Genomic DNA, 17,504 nt, shown 5'->3' with positions numbered 1-17,504 from the left:
GTTCAACAAATGTAAATATGTAAATATGATTTGTATGTTTACATATCATAAATATAACTTATTTGTATACCTCAGCATCGGAAGTACGCCAATACTCCGCAAGTTGTTCCCACTGGCTTGGCACAATGTGCACAGGAACATCATCCTTCAGATTAGGATCAGAATTTCTAGGCTTGAAATACTTAGCCTTAATCTTGTTCTTGTGATCCTTCCATATGTTGTTGCAGTTTTTCATGCAAATTGGCTTGTACTCCTCTGGACATATATTCAAATTGTCCTAATTTCAAAGTTTAAGGCTAAGTATAACACAAATTTAGAATTCGAATTTGTGGACAAAAATATACTTTTACCTTCACATCCTTCCAGATAGCATCAACAATATCATCAGGCACATTGTTCCAGTCAAGAAAAGTAAGAGGAACAATGTTACCATTCCGCACAATAATGCCAAGTTGAGTAGTTAACTTGGCCACGTTATCCCCTATTGGGCAGTAATTTGCATCAAATTGTATGTCCAGCTTTTTACCAGTACCCCACTCTTTAATGCCCTTGGCACATCCTCTACCATGCCTAGTCGAGGTTGATGAAGAACTAACATGACGTGCGAGATACAATAACAATAAACAATATGCAATGGTAATAAACAAATGCAAATTTAAATAATGTGAATACAAATCATATCAAATAAACCTAAGGTGAGCTGTGAAGAAGCCGAAGGGTCTGCAAAATACAATGAGAATAAACAAATTATATATAATGAGCATAAATAAATGTATGTTTAAATAATTTTCATACAAATCAAAGCAAATTTATATACCTGCGGATGACTCATAAGCTAATGATGATAGCTGCTGTGGTGCCACTGACGGTGGACGCACCGATGGTAGGCGTGGAGGCTGAGTACATGGTAGCTGCTGTGGTGCCACTGATGGTGGTCGATGCGGTGGTACTAATGGCCCCTCAAATGGTGGTGGCACTAATGGCCCCTCCGATGGTGGCCGATGTGATTCCTCCTCTGATGGTGATGCTACTGATGTTCTGTTATGTAGCACATCAAACATCATGCGCCGGGGATGATCAGGCTTCCTCTTCCTTCCCATAATAATCTGCAAGCAATATAACATTAATTAACATTAGAAATATAGACAATGGTTTGTCATCAACTATAATATGACATTAATTGCACTATTACAATTACAAAGACAAAGTAAAGTAAGAAATTGATTATTAACTACAACATTGGCCTTAATTGAATTACTAATGTTGATTAAATATCAGCCTATTTGAACATCAACTGTTTCCCCTTCTGCGACTTCCCTCACCCAACCAACTTCTTCATCACGAAGCATTATATTTTCTTCCAATTGTTGGCTCATGTATGGCTCGATTTGTGGATCAGTCGAACTCATATCAAATAAACCTCTTTGAGACATCTTCACCACGACTTGCCAGTCTGGTTGTAACGGGTCTGCAACATACCAAACTTGCTGTGCTTGAGATGCCAAGATGAAAGGTTCATTGGTAATTCGATCATCTCGGTACAACAAATGATTGAAGTTCACCAACGTGAAATTGAAGACATCTTCTTTCTTTCCGTGAATGTTGTCAATCCAATCACACTTAAACAACGCATGTTTCTTCTCATTGGAATATCGAATCTCAATAATATCTGTCAATTGTCCATAATAGTACACAGACCCCACACGAGGATTCTTGTCTTTTCGACTAGCATAACTTATGGTATCTGCCTTCAAAGCTACACCACAATTTTGTGTGGCTCGACAATCATCCATGGCCTTTACTCGATACCGAAACCCATTCAGTAGATACCCGTTGAACCTCCTTGCCAGGTTATGAGGACCATTTGCCAATAGAATAATCTCTTCAGAAAAGATGACATCAGTAGTCCTTCGCAAAGTTTGGACCTATTTAACACGAAAATGTAAAATTTAAAATGTAGTTCGACTTAAGTAACTAGAATCTATAGAGTTAAATACATACACGTTCCTTGAACCAAATGTGAAAAGTTTCAAAATGTTCATGCCGAAGCTGATGATCGTCCACACGAGGCATTTTGAGCTTAAGTACTTCAAGGTGTTTGCTGTGTAGATTAAAATTTTAGCAATACAAAAAATTTTGTTGAAAATTCAATAAAATATAATAAAATATTGAGTGAGTGACTTAACCTACTTTATGAATGGTTGAACCGCGCTTGTATTGAATAAGATGTACCGATGAGCTTGTACCTAAGAAGTATTATCAAGATAAAAGCTTGTGTTTTCACCAATAGCATAACCTAAATTATCAGCACCACTATAGTTCCTCACGGGTCGACTAGATTTGGTTTCCACATCATTGAGATATTGTGCACAAAAATTCATGCATTCTTCCATAAGATATCCTTTAGCAATTAATCCTTCAGGATGAGCTCTATTACGCACGTATTGCTTCAAAGTAAGAAGATACCTCTCAATTGGATACATCCAGCGAAACTGAATCACTCCACCTAATAAGGCTTCATCAGCTAGATGTATAGGCAAGTGTTCCATTATATCAAAAAAACTCAGAGGAAATATTTTCTCTAGATGACAAAGTGTTATAGCGATACGATCTTGAATATATTGCAAATCCGTCGCACGATTAACTTTTGAACACAATTGTCTAAAGAAATTGCTCAATTCAATCAAGGGTTCAATTACATTCTTCGGTAACGATCTTCGAATAGCCAATGGAATAAGTTGTTGCATCAGAATATGACTATCGTGGCTCTTAAGACCCCCAATACTTCTATCATGTGAGCGTACACGACGTGATATATTGGATGAATACCCGTCGGGAACTCTTACTTCCTTCAACACTTTCAAGAACAAATCTTTCTCATCCTTGGTCATCGTGAATTGTAAATCATATCTTGTAAATCACGCCGAGCATTAACACCATCCTTCAATTTTCCTGCAACCCCTAATATTGTCCACAACACATTGTCACAAACATTCTTCTCTATATGCATCACATCGAGGTTGTGTCTTATTAGATTGTGCTCCCAATATGGCAATTCATAAAAGATACTCTTTTTCTTCCAGCTATGGGTGCGATGTCCAACTCTCTCCTTCTCTACCTGTCTCCTATGCCTCTCCTTAAGGTCATCCCTCTTATATTGGGTTAAAATACCCTCAGATTCTAATTGTAGCAACATCTCAGTTCCAGACAACAATTTTGGTTTGAGTCTGACTTCCCGACTACCATCAAATGACACTTTATCCTTCCGGAATTTATGGCCAGTAGGTAAAAATCTGCGATGACCCAAGTATGATTGTTTCCTACTATGCTTCAACCAACACGATGTATTTTCCTTATTACAACAAGGACATGCATATTCGCCTTTAGCGCTCCATCCTGACAAGTTTGCGTATGCAGGAAAATCACTAATTGTCCACAGTAAAGCTGCATGCATTTGAAACATTTGATTTGTTGATGCATCAAATGTTGACACACCCTCATTCCACAGTTCTTTCAACTCCTCAATCAACGGTTGCATATACACATCAATCTTGTCACCAGGTCCTTTCGGGCCGTCAATAAGCACGGATAAAATTAGAAATGGTTGCTTCATGCACATCCATGGCGGCAAGTTGTATGGAATGAGCACAACAGGCCAAGTGCTATGAACTATGTTCATCGTCCTGAATGAGTTAAAACCATCAGATGCTAAGCCAAGCCTTACACTTCGGCAATCATTACTAAAGTCAATATTCCGACGGTCAAAATCTTTCCATGCAAGGGAGTTAGCAGGATGCCTAAAGACACCATCATCAGTTCGTTCCTCTGCATGCCATCTCATTAACTTGGCCGTCTTGGATGACATAAACAACCTCTGCAACCTTGACTTTAAAGGAAAATACCTCATCTGTTTTGCAGCTATTTGTTTGCCACCTGTGTTAGGACCATTTGAACCACCATCACCATTTGATTTCCATCTAGAACTGTTGCATATGACACATTTATCAAGATTGGCGTCCTCGTTTCGAAACAACATGCAACTATTGGGACATGCATCCCACGTCTCATATGTGAAGCCCAAATCTGTTGTGACCTTTTGAGCTTTATAATATGAGTCAGGGAGTTTCACACCCAACGGGAACGCCTCATTCAATAACTCAAGCAACATGTCAACAGACTTGTCTGTCCACTGATCAAGCACCTTCAAATGTAGAAGTTGAACAATGAATGACAAAGATGTAAACTTCTGACAACCCGGATACAATTCACTTTGTGCATCTTGAAGAAGTTTAAAATACTTTGCAATCTCTGCATTTGGACCGAGCTGGGGTTCAGATGCATGGGGATCAGGCCCCTGTGGTTCATCACCCTCAACACTTGTACCGGCATGTGGATTTCCCATAGCCCCTTGTATCATTCCAATCATATCATCCCCAATGTCTAAATTAGCTAATGTTTCATTCTCTCGATTACCATGCAGAGATATGTAAGATTCCCCATGATTAATCCAATGTTTGTATTTTTTAAAAAATCCATTCAAAATCAGATGCTCCCGTACACCATTTCGTACAAAATAGTATCGATTCTCACACTTCCTACACGGACAACTGATCATCGAACCTTCAACCCTATTGGTGTAGGCAAACACAAGGAATTCATCAATCCCATTAATGTATTCACTCGACATCCTATTTGGCAAATCAATCCAACTCTTATCCATCATCTGTACACATTCACAAAAATATCTCACCAAAGTAACTCTAAATATAATACCTACGCAAACCAAGTAAATGATAGCATTCCTCTCCGCAAATAAATAAATTGTCATATTAAACGTCAAAAAATACAAAAAAAAAAAAACCTAATAAACAGAATAAATAAGTGAAAATATTTTCAAAGTCTAACCACATCTCCATAACTAAAATTTTAATTAATCGCTTACATTTACAATTTGTTCGGCTTTTCTTATGCATAGAAATATTTGTAAGATTTTAAATTTTTTTAAAAAAAAACTTGATTTTCACCTTTAAAGTGAAAAATGGGCGGAAAAATATTTTATATTCAAATTAACTTAATTTCTATTAACAACAAATCGAACTTTTTTTTCCAATCATACCAAATGTAGAAAATAGCAAAAACATTTCCACTAAAACAAACAGCGTGGAGCATAGCATAGCATACAACTATACAAATTAGTTTTTGAATTGATCAATGACTAAAAAGCTTACCCTTTTATATATGTATATCAGATTTGGCATGGAAGTTCTTATCATTTTCTGTTTTCATTTTTTGAAAAATACAAAACTTGTTTAATGAACTGTTTTTAAAATAAATTTCTGTTAACAAACCACTTTCTAAGAAAACCTCCAAAAAATTGCTTTCAAATTTTCAAACACATTTATTTATTCGAGTTTATTTATTTGTCGTTTACTTTTTAGGTCTCTATAAAAAAATTATCTACAGATTTTTATTATTTTTTTTTGATAAAAAATAAATAAATTATGTAGATAAAAAATTCATCTACAGATTTATTTGCAAATTATATACAGATTTATCTACAGGGAGTTATCTACAGATTTATGTATATATATATAAAAATTATACACATTTATTTGCATATATACATACAGATTTATTAATTCCATACAGATTATAACTTCATCCCCAAATTATACACATTTATTTATATATATATATATATACAGATTTATAAAAAAAAATTGCATATATATACAGATTTATTAATCAATAGACATTCATCTATATATATATATACAGAGAGAGAGAGAGAGAGAGCATACGCAGAGAGAGAGAGAGTCGTCACCGGAGCATCGCTACCTGTCGTCGTCGCCGCCGCACCACCGCTGGCTTGCTCGCCGCACCACCGCTGGCTTGCTCGCCGCACCACCGCTACCTGTAGCTCGTTTGAGAAATTTGGGGGATGAAGTTAGGGATTTGGATTTGGATGAAGTTAGGGATTAGAGGAAAGGATCGAGCGGCAAGATGAAAGGGAAGAGCGAGGGAATTTTTATTTTTACTTTTTGCGACGGTATGTTTTAGACCGTCACAAATGGTAGTCAGTAGTTCGTAAAACGGCGCCGTTTCAATAATCTTTTTTTGCAACGGAACTTTGCCGTCGCAAATGGGCCATTGTTTGCGACAACAAACATATGCCGTCTCAAAAAAAGTTGTTTTTTGCGACGGGACAAAAAACCGTCGCTAATACTTCCGCATTTCCGACCCCTCCGCGTATTTTTATTACCGACGGGACAGTGTCGTCGCTAAAGGTTTTATTTGCGACGGTTGAAGTTGCCGTCGCAAAAAAACTTTTTTTTGCGATGGGAGACGTGCCGTCGTAATTCTTCCGTGTTTTTTATTATGTTTTCTTGTAGTGTTAAGTTAAGAAACAAGTCGCAAACTACAATAATTGTTAGTGTAATTTGCCTTTCTATCTAAAGATAGTTTGGTAATTTGGTTTGTTATTGAGAGGATAAAGTCGGAATTTTGAGAAGCTCAAAAAAATTTTGCAACTTGTTTCTGCACAAGTCTCCAAAAAAAAATGGTTGAATGTGTATTTTCTTAAATAGTGATATACAAATATAAATTTTACACAGAAAACTCATGCTATAAAATGCTTTGGATATATTTTGGACTTATCATTTTAAAGCAGTTACAAACACTCATGCTCAGGCTATGTTCAAATTTAATTTGGATTGACAAATTTTATCTTAGACCTCGATCAAATTTGAAATTTTACTATTTAACAAGTTATAAACAATTTTAGAATAAACTTGAGTTGTTTGAATTTGGGTTGACTGGGCTACTCGAGTTGTGAAAACTCAAGCTTAAGCCTGTTCAAATTTCATTTGGATTTTGACAACTTTTATCGTAAACCCCGATCAAGTACTAAAAATGTTCATATTGAATTCGAGTTGTTCAGATTAAAATTGTTCAAATTGCAGAGTTTTGCGTATGGTAAAATTTTGTAGGCAGTGAGAATAGTGGTGCTCGTGGGACAGGTGGCGAGTTTTTCAGGCAGTAGAGGCGGAAAAGTTATCAATACCACAAACAATAATGCAAGAGATTCCAAAAAAAAAAAACACAATCCCACAAACTCTACTTATCTGTGATTGGTCCAGAAAAGAAAGAAAGAAAAAATACATGATTGATCCATATAGGATCCCTAACTTTGGGGGGTGTCAAGCATTTTTAATACCCTAAAATTGTCCCTAAACTAAATATTTGGTAAGGAGACTTGAAAATAGAAAATTTATCTATAAATTTAATCTCGAGAAATGGTGATTTATTTAGTCTCAATTTTTTTTTTATAGATCAATTAATTCCATTGATTTTGAAAAGATAGATTTAATATATTATTTGAAAATTAAATTTACAGTTATATCCTTATTTCTATTATGTTTCATTCTTCATTTTTTTTTTCTTTTCTACTAGAAAGGTAAGATACGTAACATATGTAAATTAAATTTTGGATGAATTTTTATATAGGAATCTTTTATATTTTGAATGACTTAAAATGTGAGATTTTTCATACATTTCGCATTTCAAAATAAGTACAAAAATGACTTGAAATATAAGATTTTTCAAACATTTCAAAAGAATATGGGATTCTTCAAACATTTCAAAAGGAGTATAAAAACTTCTTAGTCAGATTTGGGTAAACGTAAATGTATAATTTCAAACTACAATACTCTAATACAACATTTCAAAAAAACTCTCTAGTGTATATTTTTTCAAATGTATCACTCTAATATTTCACTCTGAAAAAGCTCTTTATTGTAACACTCCAAAAAAAACTATACTTTTTTCAAACGTAATACTCCAATATAACATTCCCAAAAAAGTTCTTAGCGTAACACTCCAATATAATACACAAAAAAATTCTCGGTGTACTTTTCCCATGTAATATTTCAATATAACACTAAAAAAAAAAATCTTAATGTAACGCTCAAAAAAAAAATATTTAGTATACTTTTCTCAAACGTAACACTCTAATATAATATTCTAAAGGAGTACAAAAATTTCTTAATAAGTTTTGAACAAATGTATAATTTCAAATTGTGAGGGTTACGTTTGGAAAAGTATACTAAATAGTTTTTTAGTATTTTTTTTTTTGTGTTATATTGGAGTGTCATGTTTAGGATTACGTTGATTAGGGTGATACGTTTGAAAAAAAAGGTATACTAAGGAGTTTTTTTTTTGGTGTTACGTTTGAGTGTTAAGTTTGGAAGAAGTTTTTTTTTAGTGTTACATTGTTACGTTTGAAAAAAGTAAACTATGGAGTTTTTTAATGTGTTATGTTACAGTGTTACATTATTTGAGTGTTAAATTAGAGTGTTTTGTTCTTATTCGTGATGTGTGATTTGTTCCAGAAGAAGGGAAGATCCAAAACCTCTGTAGTGCGGATTGTCCAAATGTGTAATTTCACATTTAGAGACTCATTTTTATTTCTAAAAAATCAAACCAAAATGAGTAAGTAATTACCTTTTTATGTAATTTTTACTTTAATGAGACATTTGGGTTCATAAGAAAAAATAGATGATTAAACAGTTCATAAGATTACATTTTTAGGATTTATTGATAGTTCATCCATTTGAAGATAGCATTCAGGAAACATTTTTGAAAAAAATGAAGTTTAGGCCTTGTTTGGGAAGGAGTTGGCCTAAAATAGCTTACCAAAGGACAAAATAGACGAATCTTCTATTTGGGAAGTCAGTTTGAAGGCTATTTTGGCTAAAATAGTCACAAAAAACAAAATAAGTTTTTTAGCCTAATAAGACAAAATATCACATCTAACCCATAATTATTACATTCTTTCTCTCACAAAAAAGTCAAAAAAACTAAAAGCCCTTCCCAAACTAGGCTTTTTAGCCCCAAGTTAAAATAACCAAAATAGTCAAAAAGTCAACCCACTTCTAAAATAGTCAATAAGATAAAATGTCACATCTAATCCATAATCATTCTATTTTTCTCTCACAACCATCAAATCAACCAAAAAAATAGCCAACTAACTTACCAAACACAACTTTTGTAGTTAGGTTAAAATAGTTAAAAAGTCAAATAGCTAACTAATGTAGTTAACTTCCCAAACAAAGCCTTAATAACCACAAATTTAAAAATATTATACTAAAACCATTTGTAATACTATTTAACAAGTAAATCTTAACATGAATAAATTATTTCGTGGTTTAGAAATATAGCTTGATTATATTTTTGATTAATCACAAATTATTATATCCTTATTATTCTCTAATCATCTAATATAAAATCACAAGTCTTATTCTCCCCACTAATTATTATACTTTATTTTTTTATTTTTTTATCGGCACACTAATTATTATACTTGAGGCACCACGACCACCAAATAAATTATCCTTTAACATGTGTGATAGTCCCCTCATAATGGACACATATGAGACTCTCAACAAAATTTAAAAGATTTGGTTCAAAAAAAAAAAAAAATTAAAAGATTAATTTAAAAGCTGATGATTTTAAAAGACATATTTCACTTTTACTTTAGCAAAGTTTATTTTTATTTTTTTTATTATCACTTAATTACCATATTTCTTCCTGTGAGAATGGTTATGAATTTCACTTTTTGGAGTAGAATGTGTTGAGGCTATGTTTGGATACATGAGTTTTTAGTCCCAAAAAAAACAAAAAAAAAATCAATTTTTTTTTTTTTACAATTTTTTTACATGTCTTTTTATAAAAAAAAATTTATTATGACCAACTTATACGGATAGGTACAAGAATTTCTCAGAATGAATCATAAATTCATACGTTTTAGAAATAATTTGGATTGTGATCTTTTCAATTTCAAAATTGTAATGGATCCAAATATTTGTAATATTTTTTTTCAAATTAACAATAATAAAAAATTATCATGATTACTTCACATAGAGATTTATTTATAACTTAAATAAGTCCACAAAATATTATTGTGTTCAATAATCCCATACATTTGAATTTATATTTTAATAGGCCATTTTTCCCATATTAGAAGTGTTGTGGGTGAATTACAAATATATCCCCTGATATTTAATTAAAATACAAGTCATCCCTGTGACTTTAGAAATTACATTTCACTTCCTAAGGTTTCTAATTTTATAACAAATCGTTCATTTTATTAATAAATCATGAAATCAATTAATAGTTTTTAATGATATTATAAATATGTTTCAATTGATAATTTAAGTAATTTTATTATTGTATAGGAGAATAATGATGAAATTTATTTTTTTTAGTTAATTCTGTTAAATAAATTTTTTTTACAAAGGGATATTTGTAATTTTTCAAATCATATGGAGCAATTTGTACTTTAAACAAATCTTAGGCATGTATTTGTAATTTATCCTAATATTATATTATATCATATATCTAGGAGACAAAAAATTATATTAAATATATTTCATTTATGATATATATAAAAAATTGTATATAAATATATAATATTATTATTTTTAGTATTTTCTTAATTTCAATGTGAGGATTTCACTTAATCAAAGATATTTTTTTACCATTATTTTACAATAATGTCCTGTTATGGAAGAATATTTGAAAGATCATCTTTCATCATTGTTTTACAATAATGTCCTACCATGGAATAACATCTGGAAGAATGTTAGTTGTACATATAGACTAATGATAGAAATGATGATGGGCACAGAGATGATGGTAAACGGGCAATGAACAATTATTTTTTATCATTATTATACATAAACCATAATCTATTTGTTAGTTTGTGTAGTTATTGATATTGTGTAGTTTGTTCGCCTGTATTATATCGGAGTTGATTATATACAGATTTTTCAAAAAAGGTGCATCATCATATATGAACTATTTGATATTTTTATATATTATTTGATGATTTATTGTATATTGATTGTTACTATATTTTTTTTGTTGAGCATTCAATTTTATTACTATTGAACAATCAAAATAGTCGATTTTCACTTTTTAAATTTTGTTTCGTATTTTCACGTTGCAGTGTGAATGTTTATATTGATATGAGTTTAGTTTTTTTTTTTTAGCTAATAATATATATTAATTGTAAACTATGAACATTCATATTGTATTTTGATATAAATTTTATTTTTTCGAAAGTTAGTTATATATCTGTTATTTCTTTTTATACTTGTTAGTTGAACAATCATTTTTTTTTTATTACTGTTGAATAATTGAAATAGTTAATTTTTACTTTTTTTTAATTTTGTTTTATGTTTTTACATTACAGTGTAAATGTCCACATCGGTATAAATGTAACTTTTTAAGGACAGCTGTATGTTAATTGAGAGGGTAATTTTTAGAGAAAATTGGACCGAGCTGTAAGATGGACTTTATGGCCCAAAGTATGAAGAAACTCAGTAAAAGGCCGTAATAACATTCCGGCCCAGAAGAAACATAGTTACTCCGGCCCGGAAGAGGTATAGTTACTTCGGTTAGGAGAGGTGTAATTACTTCGGCCCAAGATGGTGTAAAGCTACTCCGGTCTGAAGGTAACTTGGTGTTAGTCCGGTCACACAGTTAGTCCGGTTGCGGTGTATTATTGTTAGATCGGTCGGAGCTTGCTACTCAGAAGCTTGGTCGCAGCACACCATGGTTGAACGGGAGAAAATCGAACTAAGGATAGTTCGGCCTACTCTGTGGCTCAGCATAGCCAGTGTTATTTCGGTCACATAGAAGTTCGGCCGTGATAAAAACCATCCCACTTGGTTTAAGCAGTGGGGGAGGGTGTAAAAGGATAAGAATTATCCTTAGGAATATGAATCCTAGGAGGACTCTGCATGGAGGAATAAAATTCCTACTAGGATTAGGCCACTCGAAACCTATAAAAGCTCACAAGCACCACCTTGGAGGAGGTAATTGAACATAATTCTTTCTGAGAGCATAAAACTTTGTCTATTTGTCAAGCTTACTGACTTAGGCATCGGAGAGGTTTCCGGCACACACCCGCCGGCTAGCTTACGTTTGTGTTTTCAGGTGATAAAGCGACGTCGTACGGAGGAGCGTGGACTTGGTCAACAGGATTATACGAGGAGAATTATTTCCTCCCCGTACAATTGGCGCCGTCTGTGGGAAGAACAGACAAGAACAAAAACCTCTTGACTAAGCTTCTCCTTTCTCTCAAATCAATGGCACACATTGAAGAACTACCGCAGTCCGCCGTCGACGGGCTAACTCCTGACGGGGGCGCAAGGCGAGAAGGATTACCCTCTGTCCCTCCTATGGCGGATCTGGAGCCCTAACAACATAGCTCCAGGAGGAGTAGCAGGGGAAGGCGAAATAGCAGCCCTCGTCACTCTCAAAGTCCTGACAGACAACGGAGGAGGATTGATCCGCAAGCCTTGGAAGATCGCGTGAAGGAACAAGATGAACTAATTCGGAAGATGGCGGCGGACATGGAAGCATTAAAACGCCAGATGAAGACTAAAGAGGTGGCGACAGGAGAGGGGCGCAAGCACAAGACGCCCCCTCGCCACTCAGAGAATCGTAGTAGGAATACTACACCCTCCCAAGGAGAGAGCAGAAGCCTCAGGACAGGCGACACTCATTCCTTATCTTCAAGGACTCGTCACTCCAGGTCTGAGAGGACGAGATCCGAAAGATCATACACTGAAGGAAGCACGTATTGGCCTTCACATTCACACCAAACCAGATCTAGACAAACGGAGCTGCCCAGGTCATCCGACTTACGAACCGTGCTCGAAGAAAAAGCACGATGCAAGGAGGACGCCAGGGCAAGGGATCCACACCGAGTTTCGGCCTTACAACGGTTGGCTCCTCGAACGCATGGAAGCGTCGAGATTGGAATGCCAATACCGCGACCGGCCTACGAACCAACAGACAAGGCATTGGCAAGACTACAGACTTCGCCATTCGTTCCAGCAATCGAAAACGCGCCCCTACCATCAGGCTTCCTTCAGCCGAAATTCACTACCTATGAAGGGAAGACGGACCCATATTCACACCTGAGCCACTTTCGCCAAGTCATGGCTGTGTACAGGCGAAACGAGGCCTTAATGTGCATACTCTTCCCGTCAAGTCTTGGCGATCTAGGCTTGACTTGGTTCGAAAAGCTCCCAGAGGGCAGCATAGCCTCCTGGGCCCAATTAGCAGAAGCGTTCGTAACGAGGTTTCGAACAAACACTAAAACACCGGTGGAGATAGACCAGTTACTCTCCATCGACATGGGTGAAAAAGAGACCCTCAGATCTTACAACAGTCGCTATTGGGAGACTTTCAACCAGATTGGAGACTGCACCACCAATCTAGCCATTGCGCAATATAAAAGAGGCCTACCAGTAGGGAACAGACTAAGGGATTCGATTACCATGACGCCACCCCTCACCATGGAGGCCCTGATGGAAAGAGTGCATCAGCACATCAGGGTAGGAGAGGATGGCGCACGGGCAAAAGCAAAATCTAGTGCAAACACGGTACCAGAAAAGAAGGCCTCAGCAAAGGTCAATACAGTAGATAGGCAGAATAAGAACGGGCGTGGCAGACGAGATAACGGAGAAGACCTAGACAAAAGATGGTTGAGAATCCGCACTGCCATAACAACGGTGTTCAAAAAACCAATATATCGGATTCTGAGCAAAATAAAAGACGAGCCTTTTGTCAAGTGGCCAGCCAAGCTAGGGGAAGCTCAGAAAAATTACGACGACAGATCACGGTGCACCTTCCACAAAGAAAAGGGGCACCGAACTGAGAATTGCACGCCACTGAGACAACACTTGGAAGAATTGGTGGCAGCAGGCCACTTGGACAAATACATTGAAGGAGGGACGCAACCGGCCCCCCAAGATCATAATGACCATCCCAACAGAATGCCAATCGATGCCGCACCACAAGGCATCATCAATGTAATACATGGAGTCTTTGAACCTGAGCGTGTATGCGAGCTCAGGGGATCAATCAAGAAGGCTGAGCACTTTAGGGAAGTGTTAAGTGCCCAACCTGCCGCCAAGAAGGGGAAGACAGAGGCAACAAATGTCATGTCCTTTTCAGATAAGGACTTGGATCGAATATACTGCCCCCATAATGATGCCTTGGTCGTCACTCTCCGAGTCAAGGATTTTGACGTCAAGCGGATTCTGATTGACCAAGGTAGTTCATGCGAGATCATGTACTACGACACATTCAAACAACTGAAGCTGCAAGACAAAGACTTGGCACCTGCAGTTTCTCCCCTGATTGGATTCAACTCCATGCCAGAGTGGCCTGTCGGCAAAATAATCCTTCCAGTCAGAGCAGGGAGTGTAACAAAACAAGTGGAGTTCTGGATATTAAAAGTCCCCTCCACATACAACATCATCCTGGGCAGAACATGGCTGCATGCCATGCGGTCGGTAGCGTCGTCATACCATCAGGTAATGCGGTTCCCCAACGACACCGGCATAATTGAAGAAGTCTATGGCGATTAGATCATGTCAAAACAATGCTTCGCCACAGCGAATGGAAGCCGAGCTGCCAAGGGATACGTTCATTCGGTGGAAGAACCAGAAAGTAATGAACTATTCGCAGACGTCGGCAAAGAGGCCGATCAGAAAGCGGTGGAGGATTTGGTGGAGGTAAAAATAGATGAGAAGAACCCGGATAAGTTCTTCTTGCTTGGCTCATCGTTGTCCAGCACTGAGAGATTAGAGGTCTTGGAATTCTTGACCTCTAATATCGAAGTGTTTGCCTGGACACCCTACGACATGCCAGGTATTGACCCAAACTTCATCAGTCACTAGCTCAATGTCCACCCAACCGCCAGACCAGTCATTCAACGCACACGCAGGTCGGCACTCCACCACGCCGAAATAGTGGCAAAAGAGGTAGACAACCTGCTGGAGGCAGGAGCAATAAGAGAAGTGCACTACCCAAGATGGATCTCCAACACAGTTGTAGTGCCAAAAAAGAATGGTAAATGGCGTGTGTGCGTCGACTACAAAACAGTCAACAAGGCATGCCCAAAAGATAGCTTTCCTCTACCAAGGATAGATCAACTGGTGGACCTAACGGCAGGACATAACCGACTTAGCTTTCTGGATGCGTACAGAGGCTACCACCAGATCGCCATGCATGAACCAGACCAGGAGGTCACATCCTTCACAACTCCAAGGGGGTTATATTGCTACAAGGTCATGCCGTTTGGCCTAAAGAACGCAGGGGCGACATTCCAAAGGATGGTCACTAAGATGTTTGAACCATTGTTAGGCAGAACAATGGAGGCTTACATCGACGATATGGTGGTCAAAAGCAAGGATGAGAATGACCATCTTAAAGATCTAGGCGAGATGTTCCAGATCCTGAAGAAACACAAGTTGCACCTCAATGCGTCCAAATGCGCATTCGGAGTTGGATCTGGCAAATTCTTGGGCTTCCTGGTGACCAACCGAGGTATAGAAGCAGACCCCTCTCAGATTAAAGCAATCCAGGAGTTGGAGAGACCAAACTCAGTCAAAGAAGTGCAACATCTCACTGGCATGGCGGCTGCACTCAACCGGTTCATAAGCAGGTCATCAGACAGACTACGACCATTCTTCCAAGCTTTAAAGGCCAAGTTTGAGTGGGATGAGGAATGCGACCGAGCTCTGGAAAGCTTGAAGGAGTACATGTCTTCCCCACCACTACTTGTTACTCCAGTACCTGGTGAAGAACTCTTTTTGTACCTGGCAGTCTCTCAGCACGCAGTCAGCGCAGTGTTGGTTCGTGCAGAAGGAATACAACACTTGCCTATCTTTTATGTCAGCAAGACATTGTTGGGAGCCGAAACGAGGTACTTGCCCTTGGAGAAACTAGCATTAGCATTAATGATGGCATCCAGAAAATTGGCGCATTACTTTCACGCCCACACCATAGTCGTCCTCACAGCCTTTCCATTAAAAGCTCTGTTTGAAAGGGCGAACTTTAGTGGGCGAATTTTGAAGTGGGCAGTAGAGTTGGGACAATTCGACATCAAATTCCAACCTAAAACCGCAATAAAAGCCCAATCCTTGGCAGACTTCGTCGCAGAATTTACTCCTGGAAGTCATCATATCTGCCCAGTCGACCTAACTGACACAACCGAACTAGGGACGGAAGTTGACGCCGGAATAGCGCAACCCCTAGTAGAAGGTAGTCAATCAAGCACCAAGGCAGACCACACTAAGGACAACAAGGAAGAGACAAACAAAGGTTCACCAACAGTTCAAACAGAGGACGAAGGACAGATAGCCAACATGGACCTTGAAGAAAACACCATTCTAGACCTCACGGCATCATCTGATCCTTCCACTTGCTGGAAATTATTCGTTGGAGAGATGTGGAAGCTCTTTGTGGATGGAGCATCCAACCGACATGGCGCAGGGCTTGGCATAGTCCTCATCTCACCAGACGGCCTGGTTGTGGAGCAAGCAATCAACCTTGGCTTCCCAGCATCCAACAATGAAGCAGAGTATGAGGCACTTCTCGCAGGACTCAAGTCAGCACACTTCATGAAAGCAACCGAACTAATGGTATACAGTGACTCTCTGCTGGTGGTAAACCAAATTTCTGGCGAATACAAAGCAAAGGACGACAGAATGGCCAAGTACCAAGAGTTAGTCAGAACATAAATCAAGAAGTTTGATGTGGTAAGGATAGAACAAATTGGCAGGGAGGAAAACAGCCGAGCGGACGAGCTAGCAGGCCTTGCCTCAATGGCAGATACATCAATCCCTCATCCATTACTCGTCGACTTCTTACCAAGACCAAGCATAGAAGACCCCGAAGCAGAAGAAGTATGTTGCACAGAATTAGGCCCTTCTTGGATGGATCCCATCATCCTATTCCTAAAAGACGGCATCCTACCAGAAGAGAAAAAAGAAGCCAACAGAATAAGGGCAAAGTCGCAGCGATTTTGGCTATCTCCATCTTTGGCATTATACAAGAAGTCGTTCTCTGGGCCTTACCTCAAGTGCGTTCATCCCAGCAAAGTAGAAGCATTCCTGTTTGAAATACACGAAGGGGTGTGTGGAAGTCATCAAGGGTTACAGGGCTATTTCGCAAGGATATTGGTGGCCATATATGCAAGCAGACTCAGAGAAATATGTGAAGAAGTGTGAAAAATGCCAGAAATTCGCACACCAAATACATCAACCAGCAAGAGAACTCCTACCCTTAACTAGCCCATGGCCTTTCGCAATGTGGGGCTTGGACATAGTAGGACCACTTCCAACAGTGCCCGGGGGCAGAAAATTCTTTCTCGCAGCAACAGACTACTTCACAAAGTGGGTGGAAGCAGAAGCATTGGCGTCAATCAAAGAAAATGATGTAAAGAAGTTTGTTTGGCAGAATATCATCACTCGGTTTGGCATACCAAAAGCACTGATCTCAGACAATGGAACTCAGTTCGACGGCAGAATCTTTAGAAGCTTTTGTGAAGAATACAAGATAGAGTTCTACAATTCTACACCGGCATATCCTCAAGCAAATGGGCAAGCTGAAGCATCAAATAAAGTCGTCTTGGATGGACT

This window comes from Camellia sinensis, chromosome 5 (assembly GCF_055761805.1).
Source record: "Camellia sinensis isolate YWXY chromosome 5, ASM5576180v1, whole genome shotgun sequence".
Taxonomy (NCBI): Eukaryota; Viridiplantae; Streptophyta; class Magnoliopsida; order Ericales; family Theaceae; genus Camellia; species Camellia sinensis.
Note: the sequence above shows the minus strand (reverse complement) of the source record.